Source organism: Peromyscus californicus, unplaced genomic scaffold, assembly GCF_007827085.1.
Source record: "Peromyscus californicus insignis strain IS unplaced genomic scaffold, ASM782708v3 Scaffold_12__1_contigs__length_115047231, whole genome shotgun sequence".
In the NCBI taxonomy this organism is placed as follows: domain Eukaryota; kingdom Metazoa; phylum Chordata; class Mammalia; order Rodentia; family Cricetidae; genus Peromyscus; species Peromyscus californicus.
Genome location: NW_026294413.1, coordinates 82457613 through 82479436, shown reverse-complemented (window position 1 = coordinate 82479436; position 21824 = coordinate 82457613).

The following is a 21824-nucleotide window of genomic DNA, read 5'->3' as shown; positions in this document are numbered from 1 at the left end:
TTCCATCATAAAACCTCTTGGGTGAAAGAGGAATTAAATGACAGAATGAGTAACAGTGAATTAAATCCCAAGTTAAAAAATAAAATTAGCAAAACAAAAACAATGTAAGCAAAAATTATTTACAAGGAAGATGGCGTTAGGCATGTAATGTACACACTGAGAATAGAAAAATTGTGGCTGTCACTAATAGATCAAATATTTACCTTAAAAATTAAAATATATAAACTAGCTCACTTAATCAAGAGGGAAAAATACCAACATTTCTGAACAAACCCAAAGCTTAGATGATGAAAATGTGCTCATGAAATAGAATTAGCAAAATTGACACTCTTGGGGATGGAACGCTTTAAAAAGGCCAATTTCCAAAAAAAAGTATTATCAAGAAATAACCTCAGAAAAAGGAATCAACACAGATGGCATCATTGATGGTGTGGCAGATGGTGTCACAGCAAATTCTCTCAGACCTTCAAAGATCAAGTTGTTCCAATGCTCCATATATTGCTGCAAAACACTGAAAATGAAGGAAAAATCTTATATTTACAATGCAAATATCACATTGATATCCACACAGGAGAAAAACAGTGCAACTAAGAAATTACAAACCAACACTACCTTCAAGTATTGATATAAAAGAACTAAATTAAAAAAATAATTAAATGAAATATTAGCCACGAGAATACAATGTTTCACTGCACAGAGAAAATAAAACATCCTGGCCAAATGGCATACATTTCAGGAATATAAAGTTGACTCAATAGTAAATCGATTAATTTTTCATGCTACATTAGGAAGTCTCAGAAAAAGTTGTATCTCTGCAGATGGCAAGATTCATCATTCATTACTGATTAAGTTGACTGACCCTAATCGTAAGGAATGTAAACTTTCACTATAAAGCCAACATTTTCTTTTTGACAAACCTCTAGAGGGATTTGCCATGAGAACAGGAACAAAGCAAGCAATCCCTCTATCTCCACTACATAACCATTTATTAAGAAAACTAGCCAATGTGATAAAACAAGAAAAATCAATTAAAGGCATGATCATAAAACAGAGCCAGGCATGTTCAGGTAGACCAGATAATTTGAGAACAGAACTAGGAAGATTGAAAGTTCAGGGCTGCTTATGCTGCAGAATGACTTAAAGCCAGATTGAGCAAGTTGGTAAAACTCTATCTCAAAACAAACAAACCTCCAAAGGGCGAAATATATACCTAAGTATTAGAGTGCTTGCCTAACTTTTGTAAGGATTTAGGTTCAATGACCAATATTGAAGGGGAAAAAAAAGATAAAGAAGAGCCAACCTCTTATTTTGAAGATGATATACAAGAAAAGACAACTATATGGATACACAGAAAATCTGGGATCATGTGAACAGAACCCCAGAACTGGGAAGCTCAGCATGTTTATCACATATACTTGAACATTCAGCTGAACAAGGAGGCAGGTTTAGCTAACATCAGTAGGGTCAGTCTCTGTAGGGAATCAGTCTGCAGGCTGTAAACATCACAGGAAGAACAATGGACATTTTTCTGCATCCACTATTAACATCCACAAGTAACCAGAGGAAGGCTTTGTCATCCTTCTGAGGTTTACCTCTAGAGAAAATACTTTCCAATTTCCCACGGGTCTGAGGCTTTGGCTCTTGAGATGGCTGTCTCATGTCAACAACATACACACACGTACTCAGGACTTCACACACTCAGAGCATCCTCCCTTTCCCACATGATTCCAGTGTCCTCCTTTCTTCAACTAGACCTTACCCTTTCATCATTTCCCAACAACGTATCATGGTATGAACCCATCAAGGTATCTGTTTGTCATATCATATCCTCATGATCTAAGTGTCTTTGGAGACCCCCATCACAGACATACCTGGGGATGGGTGTCACTAATCTACCAGAAGTTTCTTAACCTAGTTAAGTTGACAGCAAGGCTTGAGAACCACAACCCTTATATCCACAAATAATAGCCAGGTAGAAGGTAGAGAAACGTCATTTACAATTGCAGTAAAAATTAAGTTGCCAAGAATAAGCTGGACAAGGAATATGCACAGTGTTGATATTTATGAGCAAGGCTTCCAGAAGACTCCTGAAAGACAAAGAGGACACTTCAGCAGATAGATGTCCTTCCTTCTTCTTGAACAAAGACTCAACTTTCTACCAGTATGGCAGCTGCTAAATTGCAATAATCCTGAAAAAAGCAATGTGAATTTGACACAAAATTAGACTTGTTTATCTTCCAGTTTATGTTGACAAGCAGACCTGATAGCAGAGTCAGAGAAACAAGCTAGATGACAATATATGAGGTAGTAATAGAGGCAGTAGTTGACCCTACCAGACTTGAAACCTCTAGAATCCTTTATAAGTAAAAGAAATGTCTGGTTACCAGACATTTAACCCTAAAGAGGGCATTAACAATTCAATGTGCCAGTCATTCTTAAAAGTCAGCACAGACTAATGGTCTAGAACAAAAAAAAAAATTAATATACAAAAACCATATAGACATGTATTGTATGGCAGATATCTCCAAGAACTGGAGAGATGGTTCAGTGGGTAAAGTGCTTGCCAGACAAACATGAGCACATGAGCTTGGGTCTCTAGCATGCACATAAAACACCAGGCACCATATTACACTTCTGTAATCTTAGTGTTTAGGGAGCAAAGACTGGATGAACCTTGGTGCTCACTGGTCATCAAGTTTAGTCAAACAGTGAGCTCCAGGTTTAATGAGAGACCCTGTGTCAGAAAGTTAAGGTGGAGACCGACAAAGGAAGACTGAAAGATGATACAGGCCTCTGACTTCCACATGTATGATATATATACATACCTCTCACACACATATGCAAATACACATGCATACACACAATTTAAAAAGAATCAGTCAACTGGGTATGTTGGAATATTCCTATAATCCCAGTGCCCAGAAAGCAGGAACAGTGGAATCAGGAGCCTGGGGCAAGCCTAGGCTACATAGTAAGGCTACGTCTGAAAAACAAAATGCCTCTAATCAAGGGACTGTATCTCAGATCAAAATGGATCTATTGATAAATTATAGGAAACTTGAGTAGCCATACACAAGAATAAACCAAATAGTTTATTTGAAGCATAGATTTATATGCAAACTTTCCATATTCTACTACATTTTGCTTACGAGAAACTTAGCACTATATATGAAGTAAGTGTAGAAATTGCATGATGGATACAGCAGAAGTTGGTTTAGAACTTAGGGGATAAAATAGGAATTTGCCATTCCATACAATTATAAATAATCAATTTCATAAATTTAAAATGAGAAAGACTGCTCTGTCTTATGGTTATATTTTAAGAGACTGCTCTATCTTATGGTTATATTTTCAGAAATAAGCAAAAATGGTCGTAGCAGAAAAAAACACTATAGTAATGATAATATTGAATAAGATTCATCTAGGCCTTTAAAAGTAACTGTGGTGATTAACAGGCTTTTTGCATAATTTCAAAGTAGCTTATAGGCTGCAAGGAAAAGAAAAGGAAGAGGAAATGGGTACTATCATGTCAACAAAGCAATCAAAGTTAGCATTGCTGGTCAAGCTGGACACTAAGAATTGGTGAAGAAGATGTAATGTTCCTGAGCTAAACTCTGAGGGGGATACAATGTCATTTTTGTTGTTCTCTTGTAAAACTTGTGTGTGTGTGCGTGCGCGTGTGCGTGCGCGTGTGTGTGTGTGCGTGTGTGTGTGTGTACATCATACATATACTCTCTCTCTATATGAATGTTCACGTATGTGCACATTCATATATATATATATATATATAATTATATAAGATATTAGATAAGTTGAGAGACATTTTATAAAATAAGAGACCAGTATTCTTTAAACAAACCAAGTCATGGAATACAAAGTTTGAGAGGATTTTCAGATTAATGGCTATTTAGAGTGGAAGTGACTTAAGGCAATGTACTATACTGGATTGGATCCTGGTCCTAAACATGGACATAGGTGAAGCAATTGAGGAAATTCTCCTAAAGCTTATAGGTTATCTACTACTATTCCACCAGTGTTAATGTCTGGATTTTGTTGATTATATTGTTGGCATCTATGGGCTCTGGTCACCATTTATATTGGAATGCTTTTGTCATGATTTGCACATTCTTATGTGTTTAAAATTACTTCAAAACAAAAGATTAAAGAACTAGACCAATCTAATGACCTAACCTCTCTGGAGTTTGGTGGCAGACATCTAATTGGCATGCATAATAACGTATCACTTTCTTTCTTCTTGGTGTCATTGTACAAGAACTCGTCAGGTCTCACCCCACTGGTGGCAGACTTTTCTACATGTGTAGCAGTTATGGAAAACAAATGAAGTTACTAATTATGGGCTTTTCCTTGAATTATCTCCGTTTTCATTATAAAGAAACATTTTTATTAATTGGAGGTTTTCTTTTTAATAATAAGCTTCTTCACACCCACATAGCTAAAGAGAGGAAGGACTCAGACATCACCAAGGGCTTTTCTCCTTTCTTGTGAGTTGAACACGAAAAATATCCAATTCCCTTCAAAAGTGTTATTCAGAAACCTTGGGGCTACCTGCCAATTGCTTCTCTAGAGGAAATAGAGAGGCTGTAGCTAGCCGTGTGTCTCTGACTGTGCAAATATTTCTTCTTGGAGACAGGGTGTGGTAGTTGCTGTGGCAAGGGGCAAACTAGAAGCATTGAACTGAACTGGAAGTTCCAAAACCACGTTTAAAGCAAACCTCATCCTCAGTAGAATGCTGAGCCATTTTGGAGCCTTCCCTCTGCTCCTGAAAATGAGCTCCACCAGCCCCTCCAGCCCATCACCACGGCTGGATCAATAGCTGTGCTGCATATAAAGTTATGTCTTACAGGATGTCGATATTAACCTTTCAAGTGTGCATCTTTCATGATTTATCTATCAATAGCTCAACTAAATATGTTTTATATGCTACAAGCACTTCTTTTTACCTGGCAGGAAAACTGACATTTCAAAGCTAGCTTCCTTCCATCAAGACACCATCTTCTGGAATCAGGGACATACTTTACCTGGCTGTAATGCGGGTCTCCTATAACCTCCTCCAGGGCAAACTGTTTCTAACTCATGGCAGCACCTAAAGCTGTCCTGAAAGAGTAAATAAACACTCACTAAACGTCAGCAAGCTGACATCGTTGTGAATATAAGTGGCAACAATGTCCTCATTAATTACTTAGTTTTCAATGAATCTCCTGTATTAATCACTGGCTATGTAATAAATGTTGATAAAATAATTCCCAATTTTAAGTAATTATATTTATTTTTTAGAGAAATCAAGAAAGGTAGATAATACTACCTTTTGTAGAGCCAAAGAACAAGCATGTGTAGAGTTATTTATCCAAAGTCACTTTGTGAATACAAATAAGATAGTCACTGCAGCCAGGTGTGTTTTGAACTTGATATTCAATAGTTATGTAAAACGTATCAATTAATTTCACCTGTTGATGAATACAGCTTGGAACTTAAGTATAATCTTAGATATTTCAAGTGTGTCTTGTAGTTAGGAGCATTGTATTTCTCAATCTAACTGTTCAGCTAAGCCTGTTATCTCAGGTTCCTTTGTACCAGGGTGACAGATTTAGAACAGGAAACTTCTCATGAGGCACCATGATATATCTACTAGTTTTCTGGTGCTCTTAACAAATCACCAGGTTTTGTGTCTTGAGCAGCATGTAACTGCTCTGGCAGGAGAGGGAATGTTCTATAGAGACATTTGTGCCCCTCCCTTTGTCTGCCAATCAGCCAACTTAAAGAGAAGGAAAGAAAGTAACCAACATATCCAAAATTTAGGTAATCTTATTAATAATCAGGAAAATGCAAAATTTAAAACGAGGTATTTCATAATCAGCACATTTAGTCATGTGACAAGATAAAACGTTGGTATGAAGTAAATCCAGTGGGCCATGGAAAAGTAGACACGGAATTAAGAGGAGAATTAATTGTTGAGAAGGATTCCTGTAAGACTCAGGAAAGAGAGGGAATGAGGGGGTGATGGTTACTAAAATTCACTATGGAAATTTATGAAACAGTCAAACAATAAGAATATTTTAAGGAAATAGTAAATCGTGTGCACTATTAATGAGAACCAAATTAATCTGATGACTTTAAAGAGTATTTTTATGAATCTACCTGTAGCCAGACTCACCAAATATAATCTTCCATGTGTACGTGGAAAGATGTTCAACAATACTCACCAATGAACCGTGTGTTATAACACATGAAGACATCCTGTAAGTCACTAAGAGTGAGCTCTATACATTCCTGTGCAGAATGTTATACAACAGATGAAGAGAAGCAGCAGCAAACCCAGGATATTGGTCTATACGGGGCTGTAACCTAGTGCTCGCTTAAACACAGAATTGTCTTTACGGCAGAAAGCCACTCACTCATACAGAACTTTACAAAGTATAAAACAGTTGCACAAATTGTGTAGATGTGTAAATGCATTAATATGATAAAAGCATACATGAGTCTAATATACAAAACTTCTTGGTAGTATCATAAGTGTGAACATGCACGAGTTAATTTTTAAAAGAAGTAGTACTAAAAATTATCTGCCCATTATACCATCGTGAGATAAATAAGAAAATGTGTTTGTGTCCAGTGATAAAAATTTCCTATTCCTCCTCAATTTAGTTGTTTTTTCCTCCATTGAGTACTTCCCCTTCCTATAATTGGACAAAAGAGCAGGACAAACAAAATCCCCACAACTAATTCATGTCACATGACCTGGAATGGTTCAGTTTGGTTAGAAAATGTGCACATTCTGAGAAGCACTGGTCAAAGCCACCTCCAAACAATCCTTTAAAACTATCCGCTTTGTTGCTGGATCTGAGTCTACACCCAAATGTTTAAATGTTCAAAAGAAGTGAATTTTCTTTTCCCACACTCAATACGGGAAAGATTCGGAAAATAAACCCAAGCACCTTAGGTCACATTATGGTGCCTGAAACTCAGTCCTTACGTTCAACACTAGAGTTATTCAAACACACACACAAACTTGTAAACTTTGGGGGAGAATCAAGACAGGAGGAAGTTCAGAAATATTAACATTCCTCACCCTGTCTAGTGAGCATCCACATCATCAGCTATGATTTTCTGATCCAACAAAAGGAGAACATTCTACCTCGGGACCTTGGGTTTGCTAAAGGGCTAGCGAAAGACCTGGGGAAATATAATACACATTCAGACAGCTACCCTCAGCTGTCTTCCAGGATTATTAAGTATCCGGCACTGTAAACTCCAACTTGTTTCTTTAAAAATTGTTAAAGCAGATGTGCCAGCATGTCAATAGCAGAGTAATATCCTAACCATATATTATTCCTTCCAAGAGGCTACAACAAGGTAATGTGCATCCCCCAATGAGGACAAGACTAATCACAGTGCAGTGCCGAGGCTCTGGAGATTTCCCCTGGGAGCCCATCATTTTATCACATGCCACAGCTCCTCTCCATCAGTATGCTCTCCAGAGCAGTTCCCTCTCCTCCACAGGTACCATCCCGGGGAAGGAACTCGCTAATGAAATCCACCTAGCACAGATCTGGCCTGGTGCACAGGACCATGATACCAGCATACTTAGACAAAAAGGGAATCCGAGACCTCTCACTAGCAGGTGCTTTGACAACTCACCAGCATCCAGACTAGCAATTTCGCAAGTTCATGGTGACTACTTGTTTTGAGTGCTTAAACAAATCAGTAGTGGCTGCCAAATGACATGTGTCATATATGGCTCTTCATGTTTCTTGCTACTTTGCCCCTGCTTTGCATGAACAAGTATGACGACAGGCTTCAAAAACAGGAATGTGCATATGTACATGAATACACAAACAGGCTTATTTAGAAGGCAGGTTTTTATTTTTTCAAGACAGGGTTTCTCTGTGTAGTTTTGGTGGCTGTACTGGATCTTGCTCTGTAGACCAGGCTGGCCTCCAACTCACAGAGATCCACCTGGCTCTGCCTCCCGAGTCCTGGGATTAAAGGCGTGCGCCACCACCACCCGGCTGAGAAGACAGGTTTTTAATACAGTGTGTCATTCTGCTTCTGAAATCCTGATGAGCTAGACCAAGACCCATAACTCTTCAAATCCTATGAGGCTTCAAGATTCTGCATGGGTGCTTTTCTCCCACATTCGGAGAGTTCAGACAGGGTTAAACTTAGCATTTCTGCCACGATATAGGAAACACAACATCCCCTTTGTTTTACTTCTTTTGACCTTGTCTAGCAACTCCATCCGTGAGAGGCCCAATTCAACTATGTGATGGTGGAGAATGAACTCCAAGCAGTGTCAGCTTGGAAAGTATTGAAAGATCGCAGGCCACACTTGAGGTCACCAGAAGCACGAAGGGGTGACAAGCTCCAGGCAGCTCAAACACTGGAGAATAAAACCCCCATGCAGCATGATACTGGCCACAGAGCTAGAGACTGTCAGGACGTTTAGGTGCCTAGGAAATTGGCACAGCTCTTCGCAGCTCTGAAACCCCACAGTGCTCATTCTGAGTTACTTTCGTCTCAGCAGCCATGGGAAGTTATATGTTCACTGAAGTGGCATTGAGCTGACCTGGCCGGAGATGAAAATATTCTTTCTATCCTTTGTACTCCTGGAATACCCTGCCCTCCCTCAGCCCGTGCTTTCTAGACAGCTAAGACAGACGGCGAGGAGCTGTTAAAACATCTTGCTGGTAATGAATAGAAATGAAGCTGTTGTCAGCAAAGACCTCTGTGAAGGCAGTGGAGACAGGATGAAGGAGGGCAGTTGTTTTCTGAAGTACAGTTGTCACTCTGTGTTAATAACTGAGCATGACCTTTCTGTGACAAAAATTAGTTCCTGGGATCTGTGCTGAACGGTCAGAAGAGTTTCAAATTTAAGCCCAGACAACAGGGGACCATCCATTTGAGAGAGCACACCACCACACTTGTTTTCTCCAAATCCATTGCCTGTCAGTGGCGCTCATGGAAGGCACAAAGGAGAGGTGGAAAATGACACTCGTGTCACTCCCCAGAGCACGCTGCTGCTCTTGATAACAGTAGAGGTGGAAGCTTCCAGCTGCCACTCAAGTACTTACTCAAAATCAACCAAGATCCCGCCGCTTTTTTGCCTGGGGTGTAAACAACAAAGAAACTAACTCGCAAATATCTGTTGCCCCCGTCCAACGGCCAAATTTAACATCTCCTTCCACTGCAGACTACCCCTTCATGAAAATGGATGTCTTTCTTCCAGCTCACCTCTTAAGTAGATGTCGCTGTCTGATGCTTGCTTCCTATTCTCCTGCCGGATTTCCAAACAATAGACTGGTAGTCTATTATACCCCGAGCATATCTCTTGAGGGTTCTGAAGCTGTTATCCTAAGCTGTCATTGTCCTGTGATCGTCTCTCCTGCTTTGGTATACACCCATCAAGCTTGTCTCCTCTTGAGGAACGATAGACTTTCCACAAGAAAGGGCTCATTCAACTTGCACAGCTGTTAACCAGAGGCTATATTAGGTCTCAAGGAGCATCAGGAAGGGTGTTTCAGTGTCAAGACGTTTGTAGTGCCATAGTGCACTAGGATGGCAGCTGATGGAAGAGGCCATCAAGACTGAAGAGTTGCCAGGTGGCGATGGTGCACACCTTTAATCCCAGTGCTCTAGAGGCAGAGTGAGGTGGATCTCTGTGAGTTCGAGGCCAGCCTGGTCTACAGAGTGAGATCCAAGACAGACACCAAAACTACACAGAGAAACCCTGTCTCAAAAAACAAACAAACAAATAAAAAGACTGAGGAGTCACTTCCATGCTGATGTGAACAGGAGAGGAGTAAAGATGGCAAGAGTCCTAACTACTGAAATCCCCCTCACTTCGCATGTTCCCAGCTAAGGCCCCAAAGGTGGAGGAATTGGTTGTTGGCAAGGCCCAGACATTAGGACCAAGTAATGTTAGTGGGAGCTCTTCACAATGATAGCACAGATTTCCTGAGTGCTTGCTAAGTGTCAGCTCTGCAGTAAGTGTTTTCCAGGGATTGGAGACATGACTCAGTGGTTTAAGAACACTAGCTGCTCTTCCAAAGGAACAGGGTTTGATTCCCAGCACCCACATGGTTGTAGCAGGTTTTTTGGAGGGCCACCAACCAACTCCCAAATCATGACACACAGACTTACTATTAGTTAAGAATGCTTGGCCTTAGCTTAGGCTCCATTCTTGCTAGCTCTTATAACTTATTTTAACCTGTTTCTCTTCACCTATGTTTTGCCTCGGGGGCTTTTTAACCTTTCTTTCATTCTGTATGTCCTACTCCATGTCTGTCTGTCTGATGGTGGTGGCTGGCAGCTGCCTTGCTGACTGGCCCTGGGCATCTCCCTCTTTTTCTCCCTCATCTCTTTATTCCCCTAGCCTAGATTCTTCCTCCTACTTATTCTCTCTGCCCACCAGCCCCGTCTATCTCTCTATTGCCTAGCTATTGGCCATTCAGCATTTTATTAGACCAATCAGGTACCTTAGGCAGGCAAAGTGAAACAGCAACACATCTTTACATAATCAAACAAATGCAGAATAAACAAATGCAACCCATCGTTACATAGTTGAACAAATGCACCATAAAGAAATATAACACATCTTTGCCTAGTTAAACAAATATCTACAACACATGGTGGCTCACAGCCATCTATAACTTCAGCCCTAAGGGCTCCCACACCCTCTTCTGTTCTTGGCAGGCACTGCACACATGTGGTGTACAGGCATACATGCAAGCAAAACACCCATACACATGAAAATAAAGGAATTTTACATATGTCTCAGGTCATCCTTATTGCAGCCCAAGAAGTTGATCCTGTTCATACATGTGTGTGTGCACGCACATGTGTGTGTGTGTGTGTGTGTGTGTGTGTGTGTGTGTGTGTTTTAGAAATGAGAAAATGAAGAGACTAAGACTTTTTTCCAAGGATCTAGGAGTTAGAGAGTGAATGATCTAGACTGAGAATCCAATGTACAACTATCACACTCTGTGAATCTTTGGCCCACACCACTCTTCACATAACTGTAGTTAATTGACAAGAAAATATATCAACTAAAATAAAGTCAAAAGCCACCGGTGGGCTTGCATGCCTTTCTGATGCTGCATGAATCCCGAGAGCCTGGCTTTTTCCAGTAGGGGTCCCCAGGTATCATTAAAAGCATAGGTCACAGACAAGATCTTTCTCTAAAGGGCTTTGGTTCCTCATTTATAAAATGTGAGGGCCGGACTAGCTATTCGCAGTGGTCCTTTCTGGTTCTTACAGTCTGTGATTCGAAGTAAGAATTGCCATCCTCAACGCCTGTAAATTTTAGCTCCTTTCCTCAGCCCTAAGAAGGGGAAAAAAGGAAGAATGGATGGCATGCTTGTGCAAATGTAAGTAATAGAGAATGGAGATGTTCCCCTTGTGGATTCTGAGGTGACATGCATGACTTGGGCAAAGAGGGAGAGTGCTTCATGCAGCACCAGAGGGGCACGCCTTCATCTCAGCTTGTCTTCCTGCAATAAAAATCCAACTGGGTTTTTCAAGTGAGTTGCCTGATATATCGCCCTATTCTTCCTCATCAGTCTCACATGATTCACCCAACATTAGAGAGAAATTTTTCTGTTTAAATTCCTTCTTACAACAGAGGTAAATATCTTACTTTTATAAAAATACATTTCCTAAAGATAAAATACAGTGCTACAATGCTGTTGCAAATGGATTTGCCATAAGTCAGGTACCCTCCTTCAAATAATAGACTATGAACCCAATCTATCTTGGAGAGTCAAGATGTAGAGAGCTTGCTCTTATTAAGGTGCTCTGTTATGAGGCCCAGTCACTGAGACAATGGATTGTTTTTCAACAGGGCTGTGGCTGCCACTGGAAGTCTTCAGCTTGAATGAAAAGGCAATTAAGAAAAGAACCTGGAACAAAGATCCAAACTAAATGCTCTTTTGTTTTTACCTCTAACATAATGAAAATGGCGTGTAGTCACCAGTTAGCTAAAACTAAATAGAAACTGTGAAATTAAGCAAGTAAGACCAACTTTATTTTCAAGGACACTCTTTCCTTCCAGTGTCACTTGACCCTTGCTTTTCTTTCTTGCAGAAGTTTCTGCTAAGGTGTCATAAGCAGAAGGTGTCAGAAGAGAGAAGGGATAGCACAGATTCCTATTTGAGGGCCTGCTACTACTCTATGACAAGTGGGCATTGAAGGGTGAAATGCAGTTCTTGCAGCTTTACTCTGGAGCCTTTGACTGTTCAAAACTCATAGCTCAATTTCCCTTCTTCCATAACCATGATAGGAAATCTTTAGTCTCCCAAGATGGTACTGCAGGGTATTGCATTGCAAGCCCCGCTATCAACCTATTGCTATACAAACCACAAAACATGGTAACCTAAAAACACAGAATTGTGGCACTGTGGATATGGCTTGGCAAAAATACCTGCTGTGCAAGCCTGAGGATGTGAGTTTGGATCCCTGGTTGCCACATTTAAAAATTAGGGAGGGAGATAGATAGATAGATAGATAGATAGATAGATAGATAGATAGACAGACAGACAGACATGAGGGGGAAGTGAAGAAAGCTGGGCAGAGCAGTGTGCTCCTATAATACCATCTGGGAGGCAGAGAGGTGGATCATGGAGTTTATTGGGCAGCTATCCTAGCTAAATTAATGAGTCCCAGACTTAGTGAGAGGTATTGCTTTAAAACCTAAATTAGGGAGGTGAAAAGATGACTTAGTGGTTGTGGGCACTTCCTTCCCTTCCCAAGAACCCAAGTTCAGTTCCTGATGCCACATCAAACAGCTTATAGCAGCCTATAACTCCAGTTCTGAGGGATCCAATGCCTCTCAGGGCATCTGCACAAGTGCACATACCCACATACACATACATGTGCACACACAAAAACACATAGTTAAAAATAATAAATTAATGGAGAGTAATTGAAGAAGACGATCAGTGTAGACCTCTGACCTCTACATGCATGCACATACACACACACACATATATATATATATATATATACACCCATACAAACACATACTCATATATAACACACAAGTGTATACAAACACAGAATTATCAGTGCATGGTTCCTTTGGGATAGGAATCTGGGCATGGCTTAGCAGGACCATCAACTTAAGTGTTAAATTAAGGCTCAGTTAAAGTTTATTGAAATAGGAGTCTCCTCCTAGCTCAGCCAGTAGTTATTGACAAACTCCAACAGCTTGAGGGTGGTAGGACTGAGAGCCTCAGGGCTTGCCTGGGTGTTGGCTCCATTCTTGGCCTTTCCAGCATGGCATCTGGTTTATCAAGCCAACAAGATCAACAGTCCATAGCTGATCTTCTGTAACTTAATCAAAGAACTGGCCTTGCGTGAGTTTCTATGTTCCTTTGAATAGAAGTAAATCATTAGTCAGTCCACATGGTCAATGCCTCTAAAGTCAGTTTTGAAGAGGGAGCCGTGCATCATAAGAATGTCTCATGATGGAAGTCATGGGGAATTTGCAAGCCTTACTGAATACTAACGTTTGTGCCATTTTTGTACATAACCCCATCCAATATGGTTCTTTCTAAGTTTCTTTGCTTGAGTATCCCAAAATAGCAAATTTTCTTTGCATTTAGCAGCTATAACATATAAAAATGTATCACTGAGCATTTTATAGTGGGCTCCAGGAGCCAAGAGAGATGACTTAAACAGACTCACCTGGCACATCTTCCAGGAGATACCCTGGTATCAAGACATGCTTGTGCTTTGAAAAATAATACGATTTTTAAAAAAAATGGTGACAATATTGGACACCTTGAAATTTATCACATGAAAATAATAAGATATATTCAGGATTACATTTTGCAGTGTTATTTTTCATAGGAAATTTCAAACTAGTAAAATATAAAATTATTGGACATAGTTTAAGATTATATATGTGTATGTTTAATACCCTGCAGCTGTAAAGACTATTGATTGTTGGTAGTAAAATGTTACCATTCCCTTTTGACCAAAGGAAGCCAAGTTAGTGAAAACCAGTTTCTTGTCCAGTGGTACAGCATCATAGCCTTTACATGAGGACTCTGGTCATCTAATCTAATTTAAATGAGAACCTTCTCCATACTGCTCCAAGGGATCCCCAACATACCTACTACTTCCAATGGATGGTGTAATATACTAATAGTCTTCTCTAATCCTGAGTAGCTGTAAATACATTATTAGTAAGTTCACAGATTTGACAAAGTTTGCTAATCTGAAAATATAGAGCAGTGCTTCTGGATATCCTTTGTGGACTCGGTGTAATCAGGAAGGTCCTTAAAAGTGAAATAGGGGCCGGGCGGTGGTGGCGCACGCCTTTAATCCCAGCACTTGGGAGGCAGAGCCAGGTGGATCTCTGTGAGTTCGAGGCCAGCCTGGTCTCCAAAGCGAGTTCCAGGAAAGGCGCAAAGCTACACAGAGAAACCCTGTCTCGAAAAACCAAAAAAAAAAAAAGTGAAATAGGGGATTGGGTGTGTTAATACATTCAGTATTTTATGAAAAATGCTTGTAATCCCAGCCCTGAGGATGCTGAAGCCATTGGGTCTCAAGTTCAAGACTGGCCTATGCTGTATAGTGAGAGGATCTCCCAAGGAACAAAGGAGATTTTCTAAAGAGGACAGAGACAGAGGAGAAGCAAACTCCCCCTAAGCTTTAATGCAGAGACAGCTGACATATGGTGTTGGCATCATGAGACTCATTTTGGACTACCAACCTCAAGACAATGAATTTGTAGATAGTTGTTGGACAAATCACAGGAAACTAACACTGAAAGGCAGTCATCTACATCCCTAAACACCTTCCATATTCCAGATCTTGCCAGGTATTGTGAAATAATGGGCTAGTTATTTATTGAGTAGAATATACCTGGAAGACACATTACAGACTACACATGCAGTATCTCACCTTAGATTTTAATGCAGAAGACAGTTCTAACCACTGCATTTGAACAGTATAACTCAGCATGTTATCTTGATATAGTTATATTATGCTTTGAGAAACCTCTCCAATTTGGTAACAAGGAGTATACTGAGTTCCTCTGCTTTCTTATAATTAATATGTATAGATCAGATGATTGATAATTAAATTGCTTTATGAACTTAAGATGTTATGCAAATGTATGGTGCTAAAGACATATGTAACTTATTTGTAGTGGGCAGAGAGATAGCTCAGTGGTTAAGAGCATACATATACTGCTCTTGAAGAGAACTTAGATGCATATCCCAGCAGCTTCATGGTTGCTTACAACTGCCTGTGACTCCAATTCCACTGGCTATGATGCCCTCCTCTGGACTCTGCAGACTCCTGCATGCACATGGTACATATACATGTATTCATATAAAATTTAAAATCTTAAAAAAAAACACATCATGATGGGGAAACTACAGAGACAACTAAACCAAACTAGTGGGAACTCATGAAATTTCGATTAGCAGCTATGGAGCCAGCATCTAGGCCCTCTGCGTAGCGAGACAGTTGTGTAGTTTGATCTGCTTAAGAGGCCCCCTGGCAGTAGGATCAGAATCCATCCCTGGTGCACAAGCAGGCTTTTTGGAGCCCATTACCTCATATGGGACACCTCCCTCAGCCTTGAGGCGGGGGGGGGGGGGGGGGGGGGGGCTTGGACCTGCCTCTACTAAATATATCTCTCCATGGGATGCCTTACCTTCTTGTAGGAGGGAATGGGGGAAGGGTTGGGAGGGGGAGGCTAGAGGGGTGGGAGGAGGGAAGAGGGGGAATCTTTGATTGGTATGTAAAATGAATAAGAAATTTTCTCAGTTAAAAAAAAAAGAATAAAAAACACAGGTGGGATAGCCAGGCGGTGGTGGCCCATGCCTTTAATCCCAGCACTCGCCGCGAGGCAGAGCCAGGCGGAGTTTGAGGCTCTGTGAGTTTGAGGCTAGCCCGGTCTACAGATCCAGTTCCTGGACAGGTTCCAAAGCTACACAGAGAAACTCTGTCTCAAAAACCAAAACCAAAACAAACAAACAAAAAGCCCCCAAACCAATCAACCAACCAAACCAACCAACCAACAAATAAAAAACCCCCACAAAACTCAATTTTGTAGCCTAGACATCCTCAGGATGGATTGATGAGAGGCTTGTCCCCCTTGTATGGTCTCCAAGCCTTGAAACGGTAGACAGTGAGTAAAGGTGCCGTCCAATTCCATGGTTACATATTCATCATCAAAATTCAGATTTGCTTATTGTTACTTTATTTATTACAACTTGCTACATAAATTACAATACCCAGGAGCCTGCCCACTGCTACATGTGTGCAGGGACTCAGCACATGGCATGTGGGTTCCGTTTCTTTGTGTGCCCTTTGTTTATTTGCATGAACCCAAGGATGCATTTTTAATTATGTGGGGACATCAGCTGAGAATACAAATGCTGTTAAAGGATCCCAAATTAGACAGCCAGGACAAGAGGCAACCTGGAGTTTTTTGAGAGCAATCTCAGAGCTTGGAGAATTCATAAACCAAGTAAACCTTCTGACATAACTATAAAATGTGGTATAAACCCTAGAAAAAAATGGCCATCTTGAAAGGGTAACAGCACTTTTACGAGAATTCCAGCCGCACCATGGCAACATCAACCCGTCAAAGCAAATGAAGGGCAGTAAAAGTAAAATTAAACATGATGAAGGGGACACCAGCTTGCTAACAGCTTTCCAAGCAGTAAAGCTTTCAAATGTTATCTCTTCATTGGTCTGTTCAATCACACATGCCTGCTACCAAGCTTTATCGCATTATGTATCTTTCTCATCACCAGAGCCTGCCTTGCTTGGATGGACTTGTCTGTCTGTTCACAAAGGAGGGGGTGAGGCTTTCCCCTTCCTGTCCTAGTACATCCTCTTGGTGCCCACGTTCCTCTTCTGTAATTCTCTGCCCCCTCCCTTCTCTCTTGCCCTTGTTTTGGTGTCCAAGTCTCTGCCATCAGCAAAGGTGGCTGTGCAGAAGAAGCTTGGGGGGTGTGTGTCTAAATATAGCTCAAAACCTCAGCCAGCACTCAGCATCCTATAAATAGGATCCAACCCTCCAACCCGATTCTGACTTTGTCCTCTTGCTTGCTCCAAAAATCATCTGTTATTCTTCATCAGGACTCTTATTCTCAATGAATCCTCCTTCCCTACCCCTGTTCTGACTCATGCAGTGAAGACTGGGGGTGTGTGTTTCAGTGTGAACTCACAGACTAGCTAACCCCCAGGCTTGATATGCTTCCCTGTTTGCAGGGACACAGAAATCTCAAGGTTACCTTTAGTTTCAGACCCACTCCACCACTAGGGAGCCCTTGGGACAAAACTCTGGCCCTTTCTTTCAATGTCTTAAACCTCTCCTTAACTCCGTTTCATATGTACATGTATGTGATGTTCACGTATGCCAAAGTCCTCTGCCTGTAGACTGCATGGGTCATCCAGTCTGCATGAAAAGCAACAGAGAAAATCAAATGACCAAATGGCTGACTTTGACTTCCCACAGCCCACACAGTGAGGAGAGAAGGGGAAAATAAAAGGCTGTGATAGCCTTCTATCCTTCTTATAAATAGTCAACAGGAGGTGAGCAAGAAAAGGAGAAATCTTGGGGAATGTTTATTTTCAGGTGTATTACTTTTGTTTCTGTTGCCTTTGTTTAACTCTGTGAAGCTGTGTTACTGTGCCTGTCTAAAACATCTGATGGTCTAATAAAGAGCTGAATGGCCAATAGCAAGGGAGGAGAAAGGATAGGGGTGGCTGGCAGGCAAAAAGAATTAATAGAAGGAGAAATCTGGGAGAAGAGAGATTAGGAGCAAGAGGAGGAGGAGGACATCAGGGGCCAGTCACTCAGCCACACAACCAGCAATGGAGTAAGAAAGAGAGGTATACAAAAATAGAGAAAGAAAAAAGCCCAGAGGCAAAAGACAGATGGGTTCATTTAAAGTTCAGAAAAGACAAATGGGTTAATTTAAAAGTTAAGAAATGCTGACAAGAAACAAGCCAAGCTAAGGCCGGACATTCATAATTAAGAATAAGCCTCCATGTGTGATTTCTTTGGGAGCTGGGTGGTGGGCCCCCCAAAAGAGCAAAACCAAACAACAACAGAGAAACCTTGAAACGAGTAGCAAGTGGCCATGCCAAGTGTGTCCGTATTTAGCTCCTTAACCCCAGTTTATTGTCTGTTAATGTTGTAACTGAATTGCTCTGAATTACAACTCTCTCTCTCTCTCTCTCTCTCTCTCTCTCTCTCTCTCTCTCTCTCTCTCTCTCTCTCTCTCTTTCATTAACTGGTATGTCAAGCCACCTCCCTTCCCTATGATCAGCCTTGAAGTATGTTCCCAGTTAAATCAGCTCTTGGAATTCACTCATTTGTCCAGCAGAACATGAACTTCCACTGTCTGCAGAGTGAGACTTCACATGCTCACACGCTTTTAAGCTCCGAGAAAGGTGTTGGACTTATCCGCTGGAGCTTAGGGGAGAATATTCCCAAACATGCTTAGAAAGTTCCCACCACCAGGCAGTGGTGGTGCACACCTTTAATTCCAGCACTCGGGAGGCAGAGGCAGGCAGATCTCTGTGAGTTCAAGGCTAACCTGGTCTACAGAGCGAGATCCAGGACAGGCACCAAAACTACACAGAGAAATCCTGTCTCCATAAACAAACAAAACAAAACAAAAAAGAAAGTTCCCACCATTACTCTACAAGCTTCTTTCTGGGTTGCCTCATAGAACGCATTCTTAGGTACTGGTCACACCATCCCTAGCCTCCACCAGGAACCTAGATATTTGTCTTTGTTGGCTTCCCATCTCTTATTCTGTCCTTACAGACTTACTAGGTGGTTTCTTACCTCCCATCTACAGTTGCTGCTTAAACAGGCATTAAAATCTTTAAGTACACTTTGAGCAAATTTCAATGTTTATTCCCCTTCTCCTGTTAGCTTGTCTTTAGTGACACACTTGCTCAGGTAGCCATATTGGTGAGACCTCATGGGTTTAGCTTCTGACATTGCTAAGAGACACAGTCTCACAGTAAACTTCCTGTTTCTCTGGCTCTCATAGTCTAGATATGAAGATCAAACACACTTGAAATAACTGGAGTGTGTGTGTGTGTGTGTGTGTGTGTGTGTGTGTGTGTGTGTGTGTGTGTGTTACTGGAGATGGAACTTAGAGCTGTGATCATGCTAGGCAAACATCTACTCCCAAGAGTTTATATCCTTTAGGAGTTGTTGATTTTTGAAGCAAGGTCTCTTTGTATTCAGGCTGACCTTGAATTCATCTTCCTGCCTCAGCCTCCCGTATGCTAGGATTGTATGTATGTGGCACCACACTTGGATACACTCCAAATAACTGGAATAACCTAATAAGTACTTATTTCATTCTCTCAGACATGTTTGCTCTTGGATTAAAAAGGACCTCAGACTCAATCTCCTCTATATTCTTCTCAAGGATCAATGGACCATGAGAGTTTGCTCATATTTGAGAAATATACTCCAGAGGAAAAGAATCATAGGTCTTTCTTGTATTCACTTAAATTATGAGGTTATATATATATATATATATATATATATATATATATATATATATATAAACATAAATCTACGATCCAATATTACCTAAGTCTGAAACTCAGATGTTTGGTTAGTAAACTTGGCTATATCACCAGACTTCATCCTGTCTCTGTCTCCCTCATGTAAGCTGAGAATATTAATACTATAACCATTTTCTTATTCTAAAAATCAAGTTGATTGGCATTTGCAAAACACTTCCGGTCAGGTGACTGGTATACTATGTATTTTGTAATGGTTACATTCATTGTCAACCTGACTGGATTTATAGTCACCATCAGACACTGCTGGGCATGTCTGTAAGGATGTTTCCAGAGAGGTTTAACTAAGGAGGAAGGACCCTTCATTGACTGGGCTCCCAGACTGAGTTTCCAAAGGAGAAGAGGAAGTAGTTGAGTCAGCAATGTCCCTCTGCAGCTTCCTTACTGTGGGTGCATATGACCGCTTGACTTACAGACCTGCTGACATGCTTCCTAAATCTATCCAAACAGCATCACCAACTGGGGATGACGCATTCAAATAAATGCCTGAGATTATGGGGAACATTTATCATTCAAACCCACCACAGTGCTATATGTGGTGAGCAAAAATTTCTACAATAGCATATACATAAAACTAGGAATGAAGTCTCTATGCATATAGCTCTTATTCAACTACAAACATATTTTGAAAACCACTCAGCTATAGATCAAAGTAATTGGAAAACTTATAATATTAATTCAATGTGATAAAGAATATTGGTTTTTCTGAGTCTAAATCATAGAAGTTGTGATTAATTTCATAAAGATTTAGCCTCAGATCTAGCTCCACACTGAATATGTTTCTATATCTCTAATTTTAATATCATTAAAGGAAGTCTATGTACATAAATAAAGTTTCTCAAATTCAGTGAATACCTTCAAGACTTTGTAATTTAGAATATCCAGATCTAGCTTTTTATCAGCATTCTACTGGAATGACAATTTGAAAGAATATCTTTATTTTTGAGAATCTTATATACATAAAATTTAATATGATCATATCTACTCCCCATACTTCCCCAATATCTCTTTCAACTTCATTTCTTTTCTTCCTTTCTTTTGCTAACCCACCAAGTCCAGTTAATATAGTTTATATGTACGATGTTGTGAGGGCCATCCACTGAAGCATAGACCATCTACCAGGGGCCACATCCTGAAGAGAGAATGACTCTCCCTCCCACAACAATTGACTGATGGCAGCTCCTCGGTAAAGGGTGGGGTCCATGATGCCAATTTTAATTAAAGATAATGTCACCATGAAAATATCCTCTAAGTTCCAGGCAGAAATCTGGAGGGCATTTGTAATTCCCCTTCTTTGTTCCCATTTTTGAGCTAAATTAATCTTCACGCACTTGCCTATGATTATGCCTTCTGCTTTTCACCAACTTTGTCCTTCAAGGTTAAACAACCATCTACTTTTATTCTGTTTTTCTGCCAAGCCTTCTAACTATTCCTGCTTTACTTGCATGATTCCCAGCTTTTCCTTACATAATTTCTCAAAAACTATGCAGTTGATTGTGCTGATAATTTAACGCTGCATGTCAAAGCTAAGAATCTTTGGATTAGTCAATTGTGTAGGACTTGAATTGTACCTCAGTAAAGCTGCTTAAACACTACACACACACACACACACACACACACACACACACACACACACACACACACACACACTGCCCACCTGACAGACCAATATAAGTGAGACTATTCCATTTTTCCAGTCTCTCTGCGGTCAACATGCTCATGTACTGTGTCAGCCATGCCAGTCTGCATTCATTACCTTTCACATAACCAGGACTTCATAGGCCTCAAGTTCTTTGCCCATTACCTTTTCTTTCTCTGGAATTTTCTTTCCATGAGGATGGATCCTCCTCATCTTTCAGGTGTTTGTGTGGAAGTTGCCTTCCCTGTGAAGCTTTCTCAGATCACTTGAATGCTGTTGCCCTGTCTCTTGGGTTCACTTTTGATTCTTCATCATACTGTATTGTCCGTTTTCTTCATATGACTTCTCACAATTCATAGTACAGATTTGTTTCTTTGCTTCCTGACTTTTTTTGTTACTTAGCTAAGAATGTTATCTTAAGGGCAGCCATCAGGTTGGATGCCTAGTATACCTATGAGTACCTAGTACCTCCTACAGTACATGACCCAAAATACGTACTTGAAATATTTGGAATAAAGGTATTATTCAAATCCATTATTGAAAGAGGTTATGATAAGATGGGCTCTTTATCATGCTAATTCCAAAA